A 21,566-nucleotide genomic window follows, 5' to 3' on the forward strand; every position below is an offset into this window, starting at 1 on the left:
GATTATCCTCGTCCAATCCCCCCTTCCTCACCCTTCTGAAGACCTTGCGGGTATCCCCCTGCAGTCTGGGGAGGGGTCGCTCAGTACAACGCCTTCTTTTTGTATTGGCAGACTTCGTTTATGGCCATGGGGATAAAAGAGGAATTTGTCCCTGCTGCGTGTATGTGTGTGAGGGTAATTGGGGAAGGAGGCAGGGGGCAGGGGGAGTGGGGAACTCTTGGGCAATCGGAAACCAATCGGAATCGGTAATCGGAAATCTTGGGAGGAAACGAAAAGCTCTTGTAAACTGCGGCTGTAGAAGTAGAGAAAGAAATGCATCATTAATTCTAGATTCTACATCTTTGGTATATTAAATATAAATCACAAAACCATCAAATGTTGAAAATAATTTGCAATCTATTGTGCTGATTGATTAAGAAACATAATAGATCATTTTTTTAAATACCTTTGGAGGCTTAAAAAAGTAAACGAAGTATTTAGAACTTGGGAACTTCAACCGCAGAGTCCTTCATTTGAAAAGGTTGAGTGTATTTGCTCCAACTTCACACATGGATGTCCTATAGCAACAACAGCAACAAATCGACACCCAACTTACAACAACAAGTGGTGAATATATATATATATATGAGTTTTATATATATAGCCAGCTGTAAACGACAAACGAAGCGAGTCCTTTCTCATTTTTTACTTGTCCTTGTACATGTGTGCCTTTGTGAGTGTGTGTGCGCTGGGAGGGATCTATGTACGAGGCCAGCCCTTTTAAGCCCCAAGAACCCCCTCGGACCCCACCCCTGACTTGCCATTTTCGTACGTTTCGTTTCGATTCGTTTTGCTCGGTATTTATCGACCAATGATATTGGAAATATGTCAGAGATGCGCACAAGGAGCCGGCACTTGCTGCGCTTGGACCTCATGATTTTTGTGTGAAGTGGGGCGTAAGTGGGGTGGGGGATTAGGGGTAGGGGTTGGTTGGATTATTTGCAGTTAGGGTAGGGATATGTGGCCTACACTATCTGGGATTTACAGGTAGATCCCCTCGAAATGCATACATTTTGTTAATTTATATATTTTTTTTAAGTGTTGCTATGTGGCTGTACTTTTTTTCTAAGCGTGACTGTGGCTCCCTTACTTGAACTTATTTTTTTTAAGTGTGGCTGCAGCTCAAACTACATATTTTTAAGTGTGGCTGCACTTTGTTTTCTTTTTCGTTTTCATTCATCTGCTGTGGGAGCATCCCTCTGACAGCGCTTGTCGTTAACCGTTAAATTTTCTTTGTGTGCCATTTTGATTGGAAAACCGTACGCAATTGGAAATTTTTGCCATTGGCCAAGAGTTCAATACACACACTCACACACACACACACACAGAGGCGGGCAGCGCTGCCTCTGCCGACGTCGCTGCCTGGGGTTGGATATTATGGAAAATCAATCAGTGAAAAAAAGAAACAAACAAAAAACTCACAAGAGAGCGGAGAGAAACCTCTCTCTCTCTCTCTCTCTCTGTCTCTTTGAATTGCAGTCAAGAAACTGCAGGCAACAAGAATTATTTATTTGGTTTTTTGCTTGATTTTTTTTTAAGAGTGCGAGTGAGAGAGAGCACTCAAAAAAAAGGCTCAATACGCTGCGAGTCATTGAGTGAAACTGCCACAGCGCCTGCTCGTGTGAGGGAGAGGGAGGTACACCGAGAGAGAGAGAGAGAACCAGAGCAGTTGCAGCTGATAAGGCACACACACATACACGTTCCGTTCAATGTGTGTTCGATAACCCAGAGCAAATGAATGAAAGAGCAAAAGCAGAGGCGTCGGCAGTGGCAGTGGCAAAGGGGAGTGGCGGCGGCCGGTGCATTTGAGTCCGTTTTTCGAGAGGGGTCTCTCACTCCCTCTCTCTCTCTCTCACTCTCGCTCTCACGTGTGTGAGTGTGCGGACATCGACTGCGTCGCCGTCATCATGAACATCATATATAGATAGATTTTTAACAAACCTGATTGGACGTTATTGACTGGCGCACACACACACAAGCGCACGCCCGATGATTCGTTCGCTCTGGCTGACTGGTTTCACAATTTACACACATGCATATGCTTGTCTCTGCTTGTTTGTGTCAGCTATCGACAGGCGGCGAACCAAAAAAAGGTGGAGGGGCCAATGGACGAGCGGTTCAAGCGGTTCGAGTGGTTCGATACCATATTACCGATTTCGTACCCGATTTCGTACCCGAATCCAGTTCCGATCGCATGCCTGCTCTCTGAATCACGATCGATATCTGGCCTGTGCGCCGTTTACTTGTACTATATTCACGATAAACGGACTCCCAAGTGAGTCATTATTTTTGGGAATTGTTTTTGTTTTTTGCAATGGACCAATTTGCTTCGGATTCTTAGCTCTTGGGGTTTCGATAATAGGCTTTCGATAGCAGGCTTATCTCAACCTTGACTAAGGCAATTTGGTTGTATTTCTCGAGAATATTTAATTTCCAGAGTTCCAGTTATTAAGTTAATAATGACTCTGAGTAAGTTGTGCCATGAGAATATGTTGCCAAATTTAAAGATTAAAGATTATAAACCCAACAGAAGCTGAGTTACTTGAAAACATGTTGGAGTCGCCTGAAAAATAAATGGATTGCATGATATTTTGCTTTGATAAGTCTACCAGAAGCTGAGTTTGCTTGGATAATTTTAGCTTTACGTAAACCTTTATATAACGATTTTTTTTCTTTTAATTAACTATTAGACGAAGATAAGTTTTAAAAATGACTTGTACTTCTGGATTTATAAATGATTTGTATTAAAAATGATATTATCGAATGTTTATCGATATCTTAGTGCATGTACGATTTATTAAAACCAAAGATAATTGATGTTTCAACTCAGAAAGTGTTAATATCTTGCCATCTGCTTCATTTGCAACGTAGTACATCTCAAATAATTCACCTGGGAACACCAAATAACGTTTAAAACGCATTGAAACAATTTCAACTTAATCAGGAGTCCAGTTCGTTGGGTTATAAAAAAGGAGGAAAGCAGCTTTCATTGGCGCCCAATGGGCGCATTTCTTTGCTCTCCTGGAACTCAGCACTAAATACCCCCAGTAAGGCACTGCCAAAGTTTCATCCTGCCAGCTCGAGCAGAAATCAAGTTACTTGGGGTCAACTGCTGTGGGAATATATCAGCTCAGCTACCCCTGCTCCCTAGCCCTATGTACTCCGTGGCACTGGCACTGGCACTGGCACTGCCTATATGTGTGCTTGTGCGGTGAAAACCAATCACAAGTGGGGCCCGAAAGGCGTTGCCGATATGTATTGAAAGCAATCCATATATATACGGTGGGTATCTCTCTCTGTGTGTGTGTGTGTGTTTATGTGCGAAAGGTTAACAGCTTTTCGTTGTCGCTGACTGCGCTGCCAACTGCGCTGCCCTTTTTTTTTCCGTTCTTTCTTTTGCTCCCTACACACACACACACACATACACATACACACAGCCAGTCGTGCGTTTCTGGATTCGTCCAATCGAATTCAATTGACGCACAAATTTTTATGTGCGGAAAAAAAGGAAAGCGAGGGAGAAAAAAAAAAAGGAGAGGAAAATGTTGTGCTCCTTCTCAGTCGCCCAGTCGCCCAGTCACCCTCCCCTAGCTGCCAATACACGACATCCATCCAATCACCCAAAAACCAACCCCCCTGACAAAATTCAACACCCACTTTTCCCCCACTACACCCCATAAAACCGAACCGAACCGAAACTGAAACCAATCCAATTTGGTATTGCCCGTATGGGTTCCCTTCTTTTTTTTCGTACCCCCTCCTTTGGGAAAGGCCCTCTCTAGCTTGAACACTCGCTCTGTCCCTTTCTATCTTGGCACCCGAACTCGAAAACCGAAGCTTTAGCGTCTGAAAAAAAATACAAAAAAAAAAGGAAAATAATACAACAAGAACGGAAAAATGAGTGGAAAAAAAGCAGCACACAAAAAACCAATGAACGGGGGAACGGGGGACTTACTGCCAGACAGCCATAAAACAGAAGAAAGAAGCAGCTTGGGATAAAAAAAAAAAAAGAAATATTTACAAGGCGGCACTTTCACTCGACTCAATGCCGAACACCGTTGAAGCCTTAAAGCTGCCCAAGGAATATTGTCAACCATGGCCCACCCAAAAAAAGGAGAGAGTACCCAAGCGAAAGAGAGAGAGCGAACGAGTGAAATTTCTATTTTAGGGTGGTTCGGGCAAAAAAAAAAATATTCAAAAAAAAAAACCCAAAACGTAACCGAGAAAAAGGAGCGAAATACATACGAACATCGATTTCGATTGGGAAGCCATCAACAGCTAAGTCCCTGAAAATGGGAGGCTGCCGCCACCCAGTATTGCCACCCAGTACGATTTTTCGAGAGGAGCTTCGTACGCTTCGTTTTTCGGTTCGTGTTCGTTTTCCTGTCGATGGCGCGATGTCGCTCTCTCTGAGCGCCCTTAAAGCTTCGTTTTTTTCTTTTCTTTATTATTATTATTTTTTTTTGTTTTTTTGTTATTCCAACCCCCTAGCACCCCTAGCACCCCTACCACAACCCGAGGGATTTTTCTTTTTTTTTTTGTCGTGCGTTTTGGGGCATTGAATTGGGGTGGAGATTGGGATTGGGGGTTTGGGTTGACAAGTTCCCAAGTTCCAAAGGCGCCCAACCAGCGTTGAGGGGGGTTTACGTCAATATATATTATATACATGTGTAGGGAGCCAAAGGAAAAAAAAGACCAAAGGGGGGATAAGGGTGAAAAGAAATGGAGAGGAGAAGAAGCAGAAATGTAATCAAGTGCACACACAGACACAGCATAGTATGAGTGCGTTGGTGGTAGTGAGTGTTGGTGCAGGAACCCTTGTTGTGAGTGGAAAAAATAGTAGCATGCTTTTAGGTGCTAAGCAGCGCACTCAACGAGCGGTACGAAGAAAAGCAGGTGTAAAATGAGGAGTATGAGGTGTGAGGAGGATGATGCCGTCGTCGTGTGCGTGTGTTATTTATGTCATTATTGAATATGCGTTCGAGGCGCAGCCAACCCAAATCCAGCCCGCTTAGACATGTATCTTATGGAAACAGCAGCATCGGCTTATGTACTCAGGACACTCTGGCACACACACACACACACACACACCACATTCACACACACACACACACACACTCACGTGTATCCTTATGGCATGCGTTTTTATGCTTATTCGATTTTATTCGAGTGCTGGCAACTACAGATACAGCTACAGATAGAGATACACACACACGCGACAGAGACAGATACAAATACAGATACAGATACACAGATACATTCGTTGGAGCATCAGGATTTGCTGAATGCTGAGGCTTCCTTCCACCTCCATTTCATACCCCCCGCCCCCACAATTTTCCCCATTTCCATTCGCATTTCCACTGCCATTCGAGCTTCAGCTGGCTCCGATTTCTTTTCACTTGGCAGATTTTTCTTCTTTTGCTTTCCCATTTCTCGTTTCCTTCATTTCTTTTCGTTTCGATATTTTCTTTATTTTTTTTTTCTTTATTTTTTTTTTTTTTTGCCACTTGTGCTCCGCCCCATTTTATTGTAGGGATTTCGCTTGATACATATAGATATATAGATGGGCAACGTACATATATCAGTATGCTCGTTTATATATTCCCCCGATTGTGTGTATAGATAGGAGCGATATATAGCATTTTTGTTTTTGTTCCTTTGCCGTGAGTGTATTTCATTGCATGTCATTTCGGTTCGGACTTTAATTTATTTTGTATCGTTTTCATAGTTAGACATATCATATACGTGGTTTATTTCCTTTCCAGATGAATTGATAAACCTTTGATCACCTATTAAGATGGCAACTCTAAATGTTTTTTTGGCCTCCAGTATGATCAGTATAAAAAAAAAACCCCAGACGTCAAAAGCAAATAGTCCAAGTAGCTCAAGGTTTCCAGTTTTCACACTTAACTAGCCAACCGACGCCATTGCCTAATCGCATGGGACCGCCGTCATCACCGTCTCCTCGCATAATATATATCTGCGCGTATATCTGGCCAATTTCTTACAAATCACTATATGATGGCGTATAGCCCTACCATAAATCTTTCAACATGTTTAGCCAACAACTAAACAATTTATGACGATTGTCTCCGCCATGCGGGTGAATTTCTTTGGAAGTGTATGTGTGTGTGTGTGTGTGTGTGGTGTGTGTGTGTGATGTGCAACTATATGGCCCGCCGATTAACTGATATCGCGGCTATATCTATGGCTATATCTCGTGCTCGTCAGCCAGATATGACTGCCACTTCTTGAATTGCCTTTGGAGGGGCTTATCTCGCTGGCACCCTCGTCTCATATTCTTGTTGTAATTTGTTTTTATTTATACACCTATTTGTTTGCCCACTAAGCAGGCGAGGAGATATATACTATATGTGCGTGTTTTATATAGGCGTATATATCAGGGGAAGATAACGCTGATCTTATCTGTATATAAGGGGCGGTACAGTACCTCCGAGTTCCGTACCTTCGACCAATAGACGACGCTCCACTTGACTGACTTGATTACGTCTCTATATAAATATGGCAGCTATATGTCTAGATATCTTAAGCACACATTCGACTCTAACTTTATCTGCTATCTGCTGCTATACGTTCATACATATATGTACACATGAATCTCTGGCTCTCGGTATCTTTAGCAATACTTAAACATTGCTACACGAAATTGTATGGCCTTTATAACACCTGATCCCCGGTTCCTCTGCTCGGCCACAAATAAAATTGATAAAAAAAAGGCAACAGGAATTTAATTTTATAATTATGATGATGATGATGTATTTGTTTAGAAATTGTTGCTCTTCTGTAGCTTTACTAATGCCACACATACACAAATACAAAGGCAGGCAGCTTCAGTAGCTGCCTTGTGATTATTTTATTTGGTTCTGCTCGCTTATTTTCTTTTTTTTTTTTTTGGGAGCTTTAGATTTGATTTTATTTTGTCGTTTATCACAAAATGCTGCGGCCATTGCGTGTGTGGATAAATACACATACAGGAACATGTGTATTTATATGGATTTGATATATATATATAAATATATATAACTGGGGGTATTTGTCTGTATGTCTCGGTGGGCTCAAGTTTTTTCGCGCTCAGAATATTTTGTCCAGTGAATTATCTACATCAGTTGTTAATTGCTATTTGACGCGTTATATCGGCTACCGACGTATTCCGTATTCGGACCGACTTGCCTCTAGCTCCGAAATATTTTCAACCGAATTTAGTGGTCCTGCCAACAGAGCTTTGATTTGTAATATTGATCAACATTTGTGAAGTTCGATTTCCGCACTTATTTTCTATTGATTGGAATAGTGAGTATAGAAAACTAAGATAATTACTATTTTATTTTCGTGTTTGATTTATGAATTTCAAAAGTGATCTTAGCTGGATAAGCTGTATGAAAAAAAATATTTGATATCGATTGCCTTATCTCAAAAATTCTCAAAGCGGAAATTCAATGTGATTCACTGTGTTATCTTTGTAGATTCTATAAGACGATATTACCTAACCTTGATCTGAAAATGAAATGTCCAAGTGATTCGTCACTAGTTAAATAGTTGTATGGAAAAATGTTTTAAAATTGAGACTATAAAACTATAAAATCAAGTTTAGTTTGTGTTCTCATTTACTTAATTTAATCGTCTTCATTTTGGCGTAATTATTTTTTAGTTTGTAAATACTTTTATAACTATTACACTCTTGACCCTTGATATTCGTGTTTTTACCCCGTTACTAATAACTTTATTTCTTTTTTGTTTGCAGGTAATATTCCCACTTCATTGCTCTCATTCAGAATTCGTAAGTTTTTGGGCCAGACACTGTGCTCCACTTAAGGTGGTGAGCAACTAATGATGTTTGTCGCGACTGGCATTAAAATGATAACTACACACACACATGCGATTGGGGGTCCTGTTTTCAGATTTCTCTTTCTTTCTTTTTTTTTCTGCATATTTTGTTTGTAGTTTTTTTTCTGTTATTGCACTTTTTTTGCGCTTTTTGTTTGGCTTGTGTGTTTGTGTGTGCTTGGTGCCTTCGAGCCGCATTTCATTCATTTGCGTTTCATTCATGTCGTTGCTGTTGCTGTTGCTGTTGCTGTCCTCTCCATCCTCCTGCAACAAAATATGTCAAAACTTGTCTCGTCTGTCTGCCATTAGCAGCAGCAACAACGCAGCAGCAACAACGCGGCAACAACAGCAACAACAGCAACAGCACGGCAGCAACATCGGCAGACACACCAGCAACATCTCGCCCACACAAAGTGGGCGCAACGGCAACATCATCATGCTCATTACGGGATGATCATCAATTTGCGGACCAGTTTTTGGGCTTTAGGGTTTCTTTCTTTCTTTTTTTTTTTTTTTTTTTTTCGCTTAGTCGTTTCAAGGTAAAGTGGTGGATGGGGGGTTGCTTCATCTTAAATGTAATTTATGTTGCCAGTTCACAATAGACTGATCCTTGGGACCGAAAGAGTTAGCACACGACTTGATTGCAGCTACTGTGCTTGAAACGCTTCATTCATTCACAAAAAAAAAAAAATGGGAAAAAAAAAGAAAACAAAATCTGAGGAACCCCCAGACCCCCGAGGACCCGCTTTATTGAACGCCCCCAGTGTCGCCTTCATTATATGCAAATTTCAATTATTTGCACAAATCAGACGCTCAAGATCTGCCAGATCCAGCCACGACCAGGCATTATTATCAATCCCCCGCAAAAATAAAAAGGCTAAAGCTAAAGCTAAAACCCAAAGAAGAGAGCGAAAAATATTGTTCAATTTCGTTCTTCGTTTCTTTATTTTCTTTTTTTTTTTTTTATCGGAGCAAACAGGAAGAGCCATAATATAATTTATTGTATTAATGCTGTCCCGCATATAACGTCAGCATCATCAACATCATCATCACATCATCATCATCATCATCATCATCATCATCAGAGTTCGTTCAATGGGCAGCATTTCATTGATACCCTTCTTATATTATATACATGTGCCCTGCTCTCTTGTATTATTATTAATTTAAACATAAACATGGATTTCCTGTTTTCCCTTGTCGATATGCAAAAACCAAAGCGACATAAAAAAAAACTTTTGAGCGATTCTTTGTTGGGCTTTTTGTTTCTTCGGCATACAAAAATGCCTTCGATCGAATTTCACATTTTGTCTGGAGGAAATTAAATTAAGCGTTCGCCTCGTTTCGTTTCGGTTTTTGTCGTTATTTTTCTTTGTTGGAAAGAAGATCATCATTAAGCATTCATCCCATTGAATGCGTGGGAGCATTCGATTTTAATTTTGATTTTGATTTCTCATTGAAGGTCACGCCACGCGGCGTCTGCTCAATCGTTGAGGAATTGATTGAATTATTGAAAAAAGGGGAAAGATCTATAAGCAAAATTGCAGCCCAAGTAATGTCAGTTTTAAGGGAAATAAATGGAGGACTTATAACTTTGTTTGCTTATTTGTTAGAGTATTATAGAATTTCGAAATAATTTGATGGGCAAGAAAAGCTTTTACCAACTTAAATTAAAAAATTATAAATATTTAAAAAAAAGAACATAAGAAGAGCCCTAAAAATATTCAAAAACTACTGCTGATTGTACTTGACATTGAAAAGTCATAGGCCTCGTGAGTTTTCCCCAAAAAGAAACAAACTCGGAATTTGCCCGCCCCCCTTTTTGCGAAAATTCGCGCAACCTGCGCATGTTGTTGACATTGTGTGTGTGTGTGTGTGTGTGTGTGTGTGTGTGTGTGTGTATTGGTGGATGGGTAGGAGGGTGTGAAATGTGGGAGGAGGGGTGTTGGGTGACATTGCCCAGTGGCCAGTGCAATTGACACAATTTCACAGGGAGACAAGGCCGGCAGTCGGCTGGCATTGACCAAAAGGCACTCGCAATCGCAGTCCAGCGCAGCACGTGGCCAGTTTGTCAGTGTATGGGTTAATATCTCTGTGTATGCTTGTATCTGTGCGATGTGCAAATGATACACTCACTCACACACACTCATACGCACTCACACAGTCACCGCAGCATACACATGCAATTGATTTGTACTTTGGGGTCAGAAGCATACCAAACATGCCAACGCAAAATGCCGAGCAACAGTTTGCCATCTACCCCTCTCTTTCCCTCGCATCCCCTCGAATGTTGTGCGTAAAACCGCAACATTTGCAGACTCTGAAACCACCCACCTATGTATATATCCCTTTCCCCGATTCTCTATCTCGCCCGTGCGAGCATGCTGCCTTTTTTCCTTTGTTTATCCGCGAATTTTTTCGAGGGGCTCTTTTTTTTTTCTTTGTGTTCAAGTAGCTTTAAGTCAGATAAACAGCCTCAAAATCGGGTCAAAAGTAAGCTCTCTGGATTGGGAGCATTCCAAAAATATGTACAAAAACGTTTAACAGGGGAATAAAAGATAACCTAGGGATTAAAGCAAAGGTATAAGAAGTAGATATTTTAATGTGTCGAAGAAAACATTATATTATTTAATACTTTATACCATCTCCAATGTATAGAACCAATTCCAACTCGTTGCGTTACATTCTCCTCGCTTTGTTCTGCTCTGTCTGCTCTTGTTCTTCTTGTCAATTAGTGAAAATCGAATTAATATTGTAATACTTTAATGAAATAATGCATGCATCATGCCAGACAGAGCAGGCAAAGGGATAGAGAGCAGGCGACAGTTATTTATGCGGAACGACAAGATGAATCTGAATATGCGAAATGTCTCTCCATCGCTCTATCTCTATCTCTATCTCTACCTCTCTCTATCTCTCTCCATCTCTATCTCGCTCCTCATATACCCTTCTCTTTCTCTGTCTGCCGCATAATAAGCGCAAAAAAGCCCAAAAACTAAAGTTGATAAAATAAACGAGAGCCACACATCACAGACGTGGAAGATACAGACGGTGTGCCAGGAGCATCGGCAGTAGATGAGTAGATAGGGACATTAGGGAGGCAGAGAAAGGAGTGCGATGTCCCGTCTCTTTCAGCCTTTCGTCGCCCCGTCTCTTTCGGCAAGCCTTTGTGCAACTTTGTCAATTGTTAGGGCGGCGACACTTGAATTCTGCGGGGGTTTGGCACTGAATGGCAAGGTGTGGAATGCGTGTATGCGTGTATGACAAGAATTGATATAAAATATGCTAATTGCCGGCTAGAGATAGAAGAACTGTCGCACTGAATCAAATCTAGGGAGTAAAGGTGTTAAAGTCATTGTTTTTAGATCATATGTGTATTTAAAAAAACCATTATAACTTACTAACACATTTAAACAGGTTGCCTGATTAAGATCTGTGTCAATTACCTACTTCAGTTTATTATGCACAAAAAAACCACATTCCGTTGAGTTAATTAGAAACAAATGTCTTAATGCATAATAAACATTCCATTGACTTCATTCATTGGTAAACCCTCGCAATCATTATCTGAATTCAAAATACCTTAGCTCATTGACCTGCATCGTCTTGCATTAACTCATCATATCAAGTGAATGACATTTCTTTACAAATACTTGACTTCATTCCCATTTGTGCAATTAAAATTGCCGATTAAAATAGCCATGTTTAACTCCCTCCCCAATTTTAAGTTTACAACAATGTTGCAGTCGCCGCCCTCTGTTGTCTCCTTTAACATAGAAAACAATTGCAAATGTCTTTCAGAGACGGCGAATGTTCGCCATTTATGTGAATTATTGGCAAAAATGCATAACGGCAAACAATTGAAAATGCAATCAAGTGTTGGCCAAAATGCCTCATCAGTCTGCTGTTGCTGTCTCCTTCCCTTTGGCCCCATCTTTCTCTCACTCACTCACTCACTCACTCTTTCGTTCGCTTTTTGCCAACATTTGCATGCCCCAACAACTACAACTACAACAACAACAGCAATAGCAACAACAGCAACAACAACAACAACAACGTTGCCAATTAATCAAGAAATTCTTAAATAATTATTTGCCTATTTTTATAGAAGAGTCGAGGGATATGAAGACACAAATGCATATAAATATATATATCTGTATATATATGCATATGCGTGTGTATATCCCAACCGATATGAGGAATATGGGATGGGATGGGGGATCGAGGGGTTCGGCGGGGGGGTGGTACTGCATTATAGACAGCCGCTCTGGCTGACTGAGTGACTGGCACGACGACATCGTCTGTTGGAGTGTAAATTTGTTGTTGCCCCCGACTCTCGGATACAAAGTATATAGTATTTTGATATACATATACAGCCGCAGATATAGATGCACAGTTGAAAAAATGTTCAAAGTTCTAAAGATCCCTAAAAGATAGTTTTAATCTTTTGGTAAATATTCACTGGTAATAGGAAGTGGCTTTACCTTAAAGTTTTACCTTTATAAGCAAATGGTTGCTGATAATAAATTGTTTTAAAAATATTTTTAATTTTTAAAGGTATCCACTCTATGATTTCAATATTGGCAAATATTAACCTTCGAATATAACATTTATGAGCAAACTGTTTGTACAAAATATACAAAAGTGATCTTGATATGTGTGCCTTTAGTTTTTTTTTTTTTTTTTTTCGGTGCATTCACAAATATATATATCGTATATGCATATGAATATTTGTGCCTGTTCATTTGCCTGATATTATATGGGAGAAGCATGCACTTTTCGATTTTCATTTCTGTGATTTGTGTTCTCTCGCTCGCTCACTGGTTCATTGTTGTTGTAAAAATAAGTTGCCAGCCAGCCAGACCGCACCCCTCATTACCCCCCTTCCCCACCCAGACACACTTTAACCCCCCAACACCCCTTAACCCCTATAGTGGTGCTCCCTTTTCCGATACGTTCCCCCGGCCATACAAACAATTTCTATGAAGCATTGCAGTTAGATGAGCCGTTTAGTGACAGTCAAGTCGTTGAGGGGGGTAAAAAAAAGACAGGGGGCTGTGGGGGGGTTAAGGGGGGTTAAGGGGGCTCAGCCAGTGCGAATCAGTGGCATGCATTTTTATGCAGATATATAAACATTCACATATATATATATATATATATGTACAGTGTTGGCTGGCCGAGTGCATTGCCATCGCCATTTGCGGGTCGACTAATAATAATAAATATTTTTGCAGAAATTAATTAACAGCGACAGCAGCAACAACAATGGCCAGCAAAGTGTTAAAAGAAGTCTGAGATATATTGAGTGCTATAAGAATGCGTGGATATAGATTATCTGCTCAGTACTTGTCTGAGTCAGAAAGTTGTTTACATATATATATAAAACAGTTTGAAGAATTGATTTTTGCATAAAGAGAAACAAAAATGTATTGAAAATCGTATACAATAAATACTTTACCTAATTTAAACCCACCAAAAAACGGGCGAAACAAAAGCTTTCCTCAGCGAATTCTCCTACTTGGGCAATTACTCAAATTCAAATTAAGTGGCAGGGTTCACAAACACACACACACACACACACATACTCACACTCACACATACATATATGTATAATTTTGCAGCCCAAAAAGGAATCCTCCCTTTTGAAAAACCCCCGCCGCATTGGAAAATTCCGAAATGCCGCAACTTGTCTCGTTTTGTAAATAACAAATCAGGCATTTATAAATGATGTGAGCATAAAATTTTGGCGCCACTACACCACCATTACCACCACCAGCACCATCCAAAAGCTCACCCTTAACCCAACCGAAAAAAACGCCCCCAACTCACCGAAATTTAACCCACTAAGCTCCGCTGGCAGCACTTGAAACAAAAGCAACTCTTTGGCAGCTGACACGCGCTGTTGTTTCATTTTGCCAGCAACAAAACTGTCGCCCCCTTACCGATTTTTCCCCCCACTTAGCGATTTGCCAAAGGACAACGTCTTGCGTTCGTCGTCTCCTTCATACGTCTCTAATAAGACATGATTGTAATTAATTAAATTAATTCGTTTCGGTTTTAATACACGAAATGTTATTCGATTTTGCCAGGACAGCAGTAGAAGCAGCCATCCCATTTCCCCCTCCCACCACAATACTTCAAACCCGACTTTTGCCGCGCGCACAAAAGGATTGCCAAATGAAAGCGAAAGATTTCTGATTTACGTTCTCAAATATTTGTTTGTCACACACTCTTCAGGCTAAGCTCGACGAAAAAGGTGAGGCCTTCACTTCTCATCTCTATAGAGCACCCCAGCCCCGGAAAATGCCCAAACTATAAAACGTTGTCGATTTTGATTAGGCAAACTTGACAGGCAACTTTTGGGCTTCGCTTCATCGTTGGCGTCGTCGTTGGCGTCGTCGTCGTTGTGGGCTTTTCATTAAAATGCCAACTGAGTTTTGTCTTCGGGGTTGCTTTAGTAGCAGAATTTTAACCACCTCCGCCCGGTTGCCTTGGTTTTTGCGAGTGATATCAAGCGATGGAGAAATGGAGATGGAGGTGGAGATGAGGCAACTTGGCATAATGAATTGACATTGATTGGAAATTTTGATTGAAAAAGGGTCTAGTCCATTTTGTGAAGCGTCGAGGAGCAAAGAAACTTGTCTACAAGCGCAAATAATAAATTGCTTCATTTTCGGTTTAATTAAGAGATTTTTCGGCAGAGCCGCCTCTCCTCACAGCACCCACAAAGAATTATTGATTCTCGTTTGTGGAGGGGGATGGATGGCCTTAAACATTAATACATTCATTTATATTAATGCTTTGGTCTGATTAAGGCCAAAAAAGGATTCACATAATATTTAATTAGGCATTCAAATTCAAATTCACATTCATATTCACATACTTTGTGCACAACTGTACTGTAAATGTGCCCGGCAAAACTGAAATCATTAATTTCGTTTAGATTTTAAAATGTCAAATTTTAGGTAATGGACAACCCTTCGGCTTTCCTTTTTTTTTTTTTTATCCCCATTGAAAGCATTTTGAGGCCCGCATAAAAATGTCAAAAATTACAAGGGTTTGGGGGGGGGGGGGGCGTTTCTAATCATTATTTGTATGGCCTGACCGAACACATCCCCCAAACCCCTTTTAACCCACACAATGCCCACATATGAGTTATATTTATTTGTATTTGTCTGGGCCCGTTTTCTGCCTTGCCTTGCCTTGACTTGACCATCCCCAAACCCCTCACATTGTGCTATTTGGTCAGTGTAATGCTTAATTATTTACTTAGCAAAAAAAAAAAAAAACGAAATAAATAAAAAAAACACATACAACAAAAATCCTGACCGAAAAAGGCCTACCGAATAAAAAGTGGATGGGATGAGGCAGACAGAACAATGGGTTCACCCAAAAAAGGGTCATCTATTATATATACACACACATGTGTGCGTATGTCCAGCGTTCATTTTTGATGTACGATTGGTCCTGCTTTCATGGAATGGGAATTTCGGGACACACAAAAAAAGGTATGCATACGTTATGTAATAATAAGGATAAGCCAAAAAATTATTATTACTTTTGGTCACTCAATGTGGGGGCAGTGGAGATTGGGCGATGGGGAAATGTTGAGGTGGAATTCCGAAAGGGTTGCTTAGAAAACGGGGGATTTGTAAAGCCTCTCGTTAATCACCAAATGGTAGCAAAACTTGGGCAAAGGAATTAGCATTTTTCAGTCTAATGAAAGTAGCTTAAAGAAAGGGTTATTACAAAATACACCTGAGTTTTGATCCAAAAATGAAACTAATTTGGTATGTTTAAAATTTACCTTATTAATATAATGGTCTCAAAGCAAAGATTCTTGATTATAATAAACATTTCCATCGATGGATCATTTTTAAGTCCTATATAAATTAGCCATTTGTATTTCCCCTTTTCACTCTTCTTTTAACCCTCTTGTTTACCCATTCCTTTGCGCATTTGGCAATTAGAAATCCTCTAATTTGATGCCCACTCACACACTCTCGCAGATGTTCGGGTATTATGAATTCTGTAACTGTATCTGTTTAGCGAAGCACACACACACACACACACACACACACACACATTCTTCTTTGACACTTTTTGGCATGGTAAAAACAAGAACAAAAACGTAGGAACTTGAAGTCCTCTGAACTCTTTGCCGCTGTCATGTAACGCATTAAAAATCGAAAAGCCCCCCTGTAAATTTTCGCCAAGTCTCGTCTTCTTCTTGCTTTGGCGCACGCATTAATCCTTTTTTTTCCGGCATCTTTTCACACACACACACACACACATACACACACAAGCGGCCAAATAACAGACACATATGCAGGGCACGCGTGTACATAATCCTTTTTTACAGAGAGCCCCAACCTCTTTATCACGCCCCATCATCCAAAACCCACCTCCCTCTCCCCATCGACTTTTCTCATCTTCGTCAGCAGCTTCGCATATCAAAGCTAATTTATATTTTGTATAGCATACATTTGGGCGTGCACGCAGTTTTAAGTTACCAACAACCAACCAACCAACCCCCCTGACCTTAAAATCAAATAAAATAAGAAAAAATAAAATAAAGTAAAAACAGCAACCCCTTCTCAATGCCTTTTGCCTGATTTTTGATAAGTAAATAGAGAATGTTATAAATTTACATATGTACGTATGTGCGGGGGGCTGATTTCTCTGTCAGTCTGTGTGTAAGAGTGAGTGTGTGTGTGTGTGTGTGTGTGTGTGTGTGTGTAGGGCAATAAAAAAGAAACAGAATTTTAAATTAGAAAATATTAGTTAGCCAAAAGAGAAGGCACACAAGAGCCTCAAATCTCTAACGGTATCTCAACCAATGTACAGTTATGTATTTGCATATACAGGCTCTCTCTCTTCTTCTTCTTCTTCTTGTCTTCTCCTTGTTTTGTATGTGTGTGTGTGTGTGAGTGTGTGTTTTTTATTTGTGTGCAGACAGGATCCCCATATCATTGCCCCCCCTCTCTTTCAGCATCAATACATCATTTTCGTCTTTTCTCTTTCCCTTTGTGTGTGTTGGCGTGTGTGTGTGAGTGGTTATTTCTCTATGTGTGTGTGTTGATTTCATGCCACTCTTTTCAGTTTTTTTTTTTTGGATTTTGTTGCAGTTTTATTTTATTTATTTTTTTTTTTTTGAGGTCGGGTTTGAACTCTTTCCTTCTGTGTGTGTTTTGGGTATTTTTTGTTTAATATTTAAATAAATAATTAGCAAAAAGGGATATATATATGCAGTGTGTGTGTGTTTGCCACACCCCCGAAAACCGCCTCTGTGTGCGTTGCTAATGATGTTTGAAATTGTAAAGCAAATGCAAAGGCATGCACCGAATCTGAAGAATATTGTGGGGGCATCCAGTTTGGGGGCTTTTAGTTGGAGTTCCTCGAGTTGGAGTTCCCGAACAATTAATGGATAACAGTTGAGCTGCTTAAATGCGCTATGGCGAGGATTATGAAATCGGGCCTTAGGGAAAAGGGGAATTTTATTTTAGGTATTCAAAGAGCAGAAACTTGAGAATGTTCTGTACAGCGAAGGAAATTAAATTAAACAGAAATTAAAACAATGTAAAAAATACAAAAATGTTTATTTAAACGCTTCGTTATCTATACTTCGTTTTTCCTTATACTTCTTGATTTCTTAAATAATAATCCTGTCATACTCATTTGCCTGTTAAGTGTGTGCCCCATATATGTTGTCATATTTATACATACCATGTAATCGTAAATAGATATATGTATATCCTTATTTTAGCATTTGTGGCTGTCAAAGCGTAAGCTTAACCTCCATTTTCTATTTCTTTTTTTACCCCCTTCCTTTGTCAGCGCCTAATATCAGGCTACAATAATGTTTCGCTCTCATTACACACACACACACACGCACACACACATGTATCTATTTTTAACCCCTTGTAGCCATCTTCTACTTTTTCTAGAGCTTTATCTTTGGCTTGTGCTGTTTAATGTGTGTGTAATTGTGAAAAACGCTTTGGGTTCGTCGTCATCTTCATTTTTATTATTTTATATGGGGATTGGGGGCACTGCTTTTTCCCCATGACAGCCTGTCATGTCATGTAGGCGTTTAAGTGGCAGTCATGGGTTAAGGGAGGGACTTTTGAGAGTCCTTCGACTCTCGCAGCTAACTAGGAAAGCAAAAACTGGGCATACAGGCATCAAAGGAGTAACGGCGTGTGCCACCTTAAACCACACACCCCCATTTATTTTCGCATTGATTTGCTTTGATTTATTGTCCAAAAACCGCACAATGCAGCCTCGCGTGTTAACCCTTTCCAAACAGGGGGTTGATATATGTGTGTGCCCCCTGGAAAATCAGAAAACCAGAATAAGAACAAGATGAAGGCACTCGAGCTTAAGTTGAAGCACACAATTCATAACATTGCCTTCGTACTAATTACAAAAAGTGCTCGCAACCCAACCTCCCCTGAAAAAGTGCTCTGAAATCCACTGAAATCCAGAGAATGAGGTCCCGAAGTCCTGACAGCAGCTGCTACTGCTCCTTGCCCCTTGCTCCTTGTTCCTTGTTCCTTGTTCCTTGCTTGTTGCCACAGAAAGAGAGAGAGAGAGAGTGAGAGGGAGAGAGGTCTTGAGGCAAACTCACTTCAGACAAACAGCTTGAGACAATGCCGCATGCTGCAACTTCAGAGGGTGTGGCGAAAATGGGGGGGACTTTTGGCGAATGAGTTGACATGTGCCAAGCACACGACAATTGCGAGCAAACAACTCAAACACACACACACGACACACGGGCTCACACAAAATACAAAAAAAAAAAAAAACAAATGAATACAATAAAAATAAAATACAGAATCGGAATCAGAATCAGAATCAGAAACAGGCGCTCAAAATGGAATAAGGACTTTCAAGTTGGACTTGCCAATAGTTGATACAATTGCAGTCTGAGTACAAAGCAAATGAGCCATAGAAATGAGCCATAGAAATTTATTTAACAAACCAATACAATCCATAAGAATAACCAAGCCATAACCATTCCCAATTTCAATTTAAGTATGAATGGAATTTTAACAGACCCTTAGACAAGGGACTAACATTTCACTTAACATTTTTGGTTCGCGCGCGCGAGAGTTTTTACCCGTTTTTGATATATATATATATATATATATTTTGTATATTTTTGTTTGATTTTTTTTTTTATTTTTTTTTGGAAAAAGCTCCTTTGAAGTGGCAACCGGCAAAATATTAAATGAAACCCAAAAATAAAAGGGGAGCCGGGGCTGCGCTAAAAGGGTGCTCAATACACGAAAATACGAAAAAGCCTTGCCTGCCATAAGCTGACCACACACACGGGCCAAAAGGACAAGAACGAAGAGCCATTGAAGTGGGCAGAGCCCCAAAAAAAAAAAAAAATAAACAGAAACCCTCTCAAACTTGCCAAAAAAAAAAAAAAAATAAAAAAAAACCAAAAAAATGCCCGGCAAAGCCACCCGCATTTTAGTTAATTAACTCATTTGGTTGGCAACTGCTGCTAAGCCCAACTCGAAGTGGGCCAGAATCGTTGGACTGGCTGGCATTAATTGATTTGAACAGAGAGTGTACGATAGAGGGTATGACCAAGACGAAGAAACTATTTTCCCGAGGTGGAAAAACCGGGCAACAACAGGTGCCAACATTCCCACGGGGATTGCGTTTCAGTGATCGATTTTTGGTACTCTTCGTCTGGTCGGTCCAGCAAAAAGTCAGCGAAAGAATTGGAAATGGCAATGGAAATGGAAATGGAAATGGTAGCCGGGTATCAAAACGAAAATGAAAACGGAAAAGTATCTGCCTGTGTCGCTGCCGCTGCCGCTGCCGCTGCCGCTCTTGGCCATTATGAAAACAATTTTCAAGCTTAAGCAGCTCACGGGCAACGGCAACCGAGGTCTTAAAACAGAGCAACCACTGAGCCACCGAAGGGAGGCACAACCACACCCCAACCATCCAAGCCACCCAAGCCACCCAAACCACCCACTTTGCAGCTGTCTGCCTGTGTGTCTGGCATTCGAAAAGGATGTCGGACGCTAAGGACGAAGGACAAAACTGCAGCTCTCTTCCCAGGAGCGCCCAACCACTTGTCTGTTGTTTGTACTTAAGAGCTTTTAAATATCATAAATATATATCTATGCGACGAGTGGCCCACCATACCATCCCATTTCGATTCCATCGTAATGAGGATGATGATGTTGACAAATATGCCTGGCAGGGCAAGAAAAATGATTTGCTTTTTGCTTTTGCTTTTTGCTTTTTGCTTTTCCCAACGATATTGTCATTAAGCATACTGAAAATCAACGAATGCCGAACATTGTGGATTGAGTCAGAGCTACAAAACACATTTGTAGTTGATATGGACAAACAAAATATCTTTCATTGGAAAAGCTGTTTCAAATGGATCTATGATCATTATAGCTTTGCTGGATAAGACACAACTTCCTCCGTGGAATAATTATACTAGAATTGCTTTGATATCAAAACCACAAACTCCAATAGCCAACAATCCAGCACCATTTGCCCATTTCTACACTCTGTGTAACGACTTCCTGCTTAACTTTATTCGAAAATCGGAGAAGGAGGGCGGGGACCTTCATCGATATGAAGTAGAACTTGGCTAAGAACCGGCAAAGGCTTAAAACTCACACCCAATAGTAGTTTTTGGCTGTGCCCATCGACTAATTTCCAAAGTTCTTTATTGCCTGCAACGCCCACTGAAGTCCTGGTTTTTCAGCTAGCTTCCGGTATTTATACAAATAAAATTGCACAAAAACCCCAAAAACCGAACACAACTGAACCGAACCAACAAGTACAAATCAACGGAAAATCGAAGCAAAAGTCATTGCCATTTGCTGGCTGCTTGGGCTTAGGCCAAACGATATGGAATGGAATGGAATGGAAGCCTTAAAACTTGGGCCAAATCCCGATTCTGATTCTGGTCTGGGACCCAGACTAATTTGCCAAAAAAGTTTGCACCGCATATTTTTGTAACCTTCTTCTTGGGGAGTTCTCTACTATTTCTGTTTTTTTTTTTTTGTTTGTCCAATGGTTTCTGTTTTGTTGTTTTAATTTCTCATTTGGCATTTGAATCCAGTGAGGAGAAGAAGTTCCACCACCCATCGAAGGTCAGGTCACTAATAGCAGGGAGAATTTTCAAGTTGGGCTTATCGATACCAACGATAAACTATAAATTTGTTGGTCCTGGCTGTAGATCCTTGCTTTTATTGTTGTTGTTGTTGTTGTTGCTGGGCTTTTTTGGTTTTTTGGTTGCTAATGCAGACGGAAATACCCCGGAATGTTTTTTAAGCCTTCCGTCTGACTCCTGTTGGCCTATTTGGTATGTGTGTTTGCGAGTGTTTTGGTGTTTTGGTGCTTTGGTGCTTTGGTACTTTGGCATTTTCGGGGGCCGACAAAAGTTTTTGCAACGTATTAATTTGGCTAAATTTAACCCGTAATGACTTTAAAAGTAAAATTAATGAGGGTCGATAGTTGGCCGAGGCTGATGAGTGAAGAGAAGGGGCGGCGGGGTGACGTAAACTTTTAGCTTTTTGTTCGTGCTAAAGGCAACATATGTGCCTGACATTCCTGCCTAGCTTCTAAAGCGGTGATGATTCTTTGAAGTGCCATTGCAAATATAATATATAACCAAATCAGTTTGAGGAAAACCT

At 40.4% G+C, this 21,566-nt stretch overlaps 1 protein-coding gene across 2 annotated transcripts in view; it reads left to right on the forward strand.

Moving 5' to 3' along the window:
- The window catches only part of LOC128260797 (homeobox protein cut), a 74,813-nt gene that overhangs the window by 19,557 nt on the left and 33,690 nt on the right, over positions 1-21,566 (forward strand). The window lies entirely within an intron of this gene.

The sequence above is a fragment of the Drosophila gunungcola genome (genome assembly GCF_025200985.1).
Source record: "Drosophila gunungcola strain Sukarami chromosome X unlocalized genomic scaffold, Dgunungcola_SK_2 000039F, whole genome shotgun sequence".
Lineage (NCBI taxonomy): Eukaryota > Metazoa > Arthropoda > Insecta > Diptera > Drosophilidae > Drosophila > Drosophila gunungcola.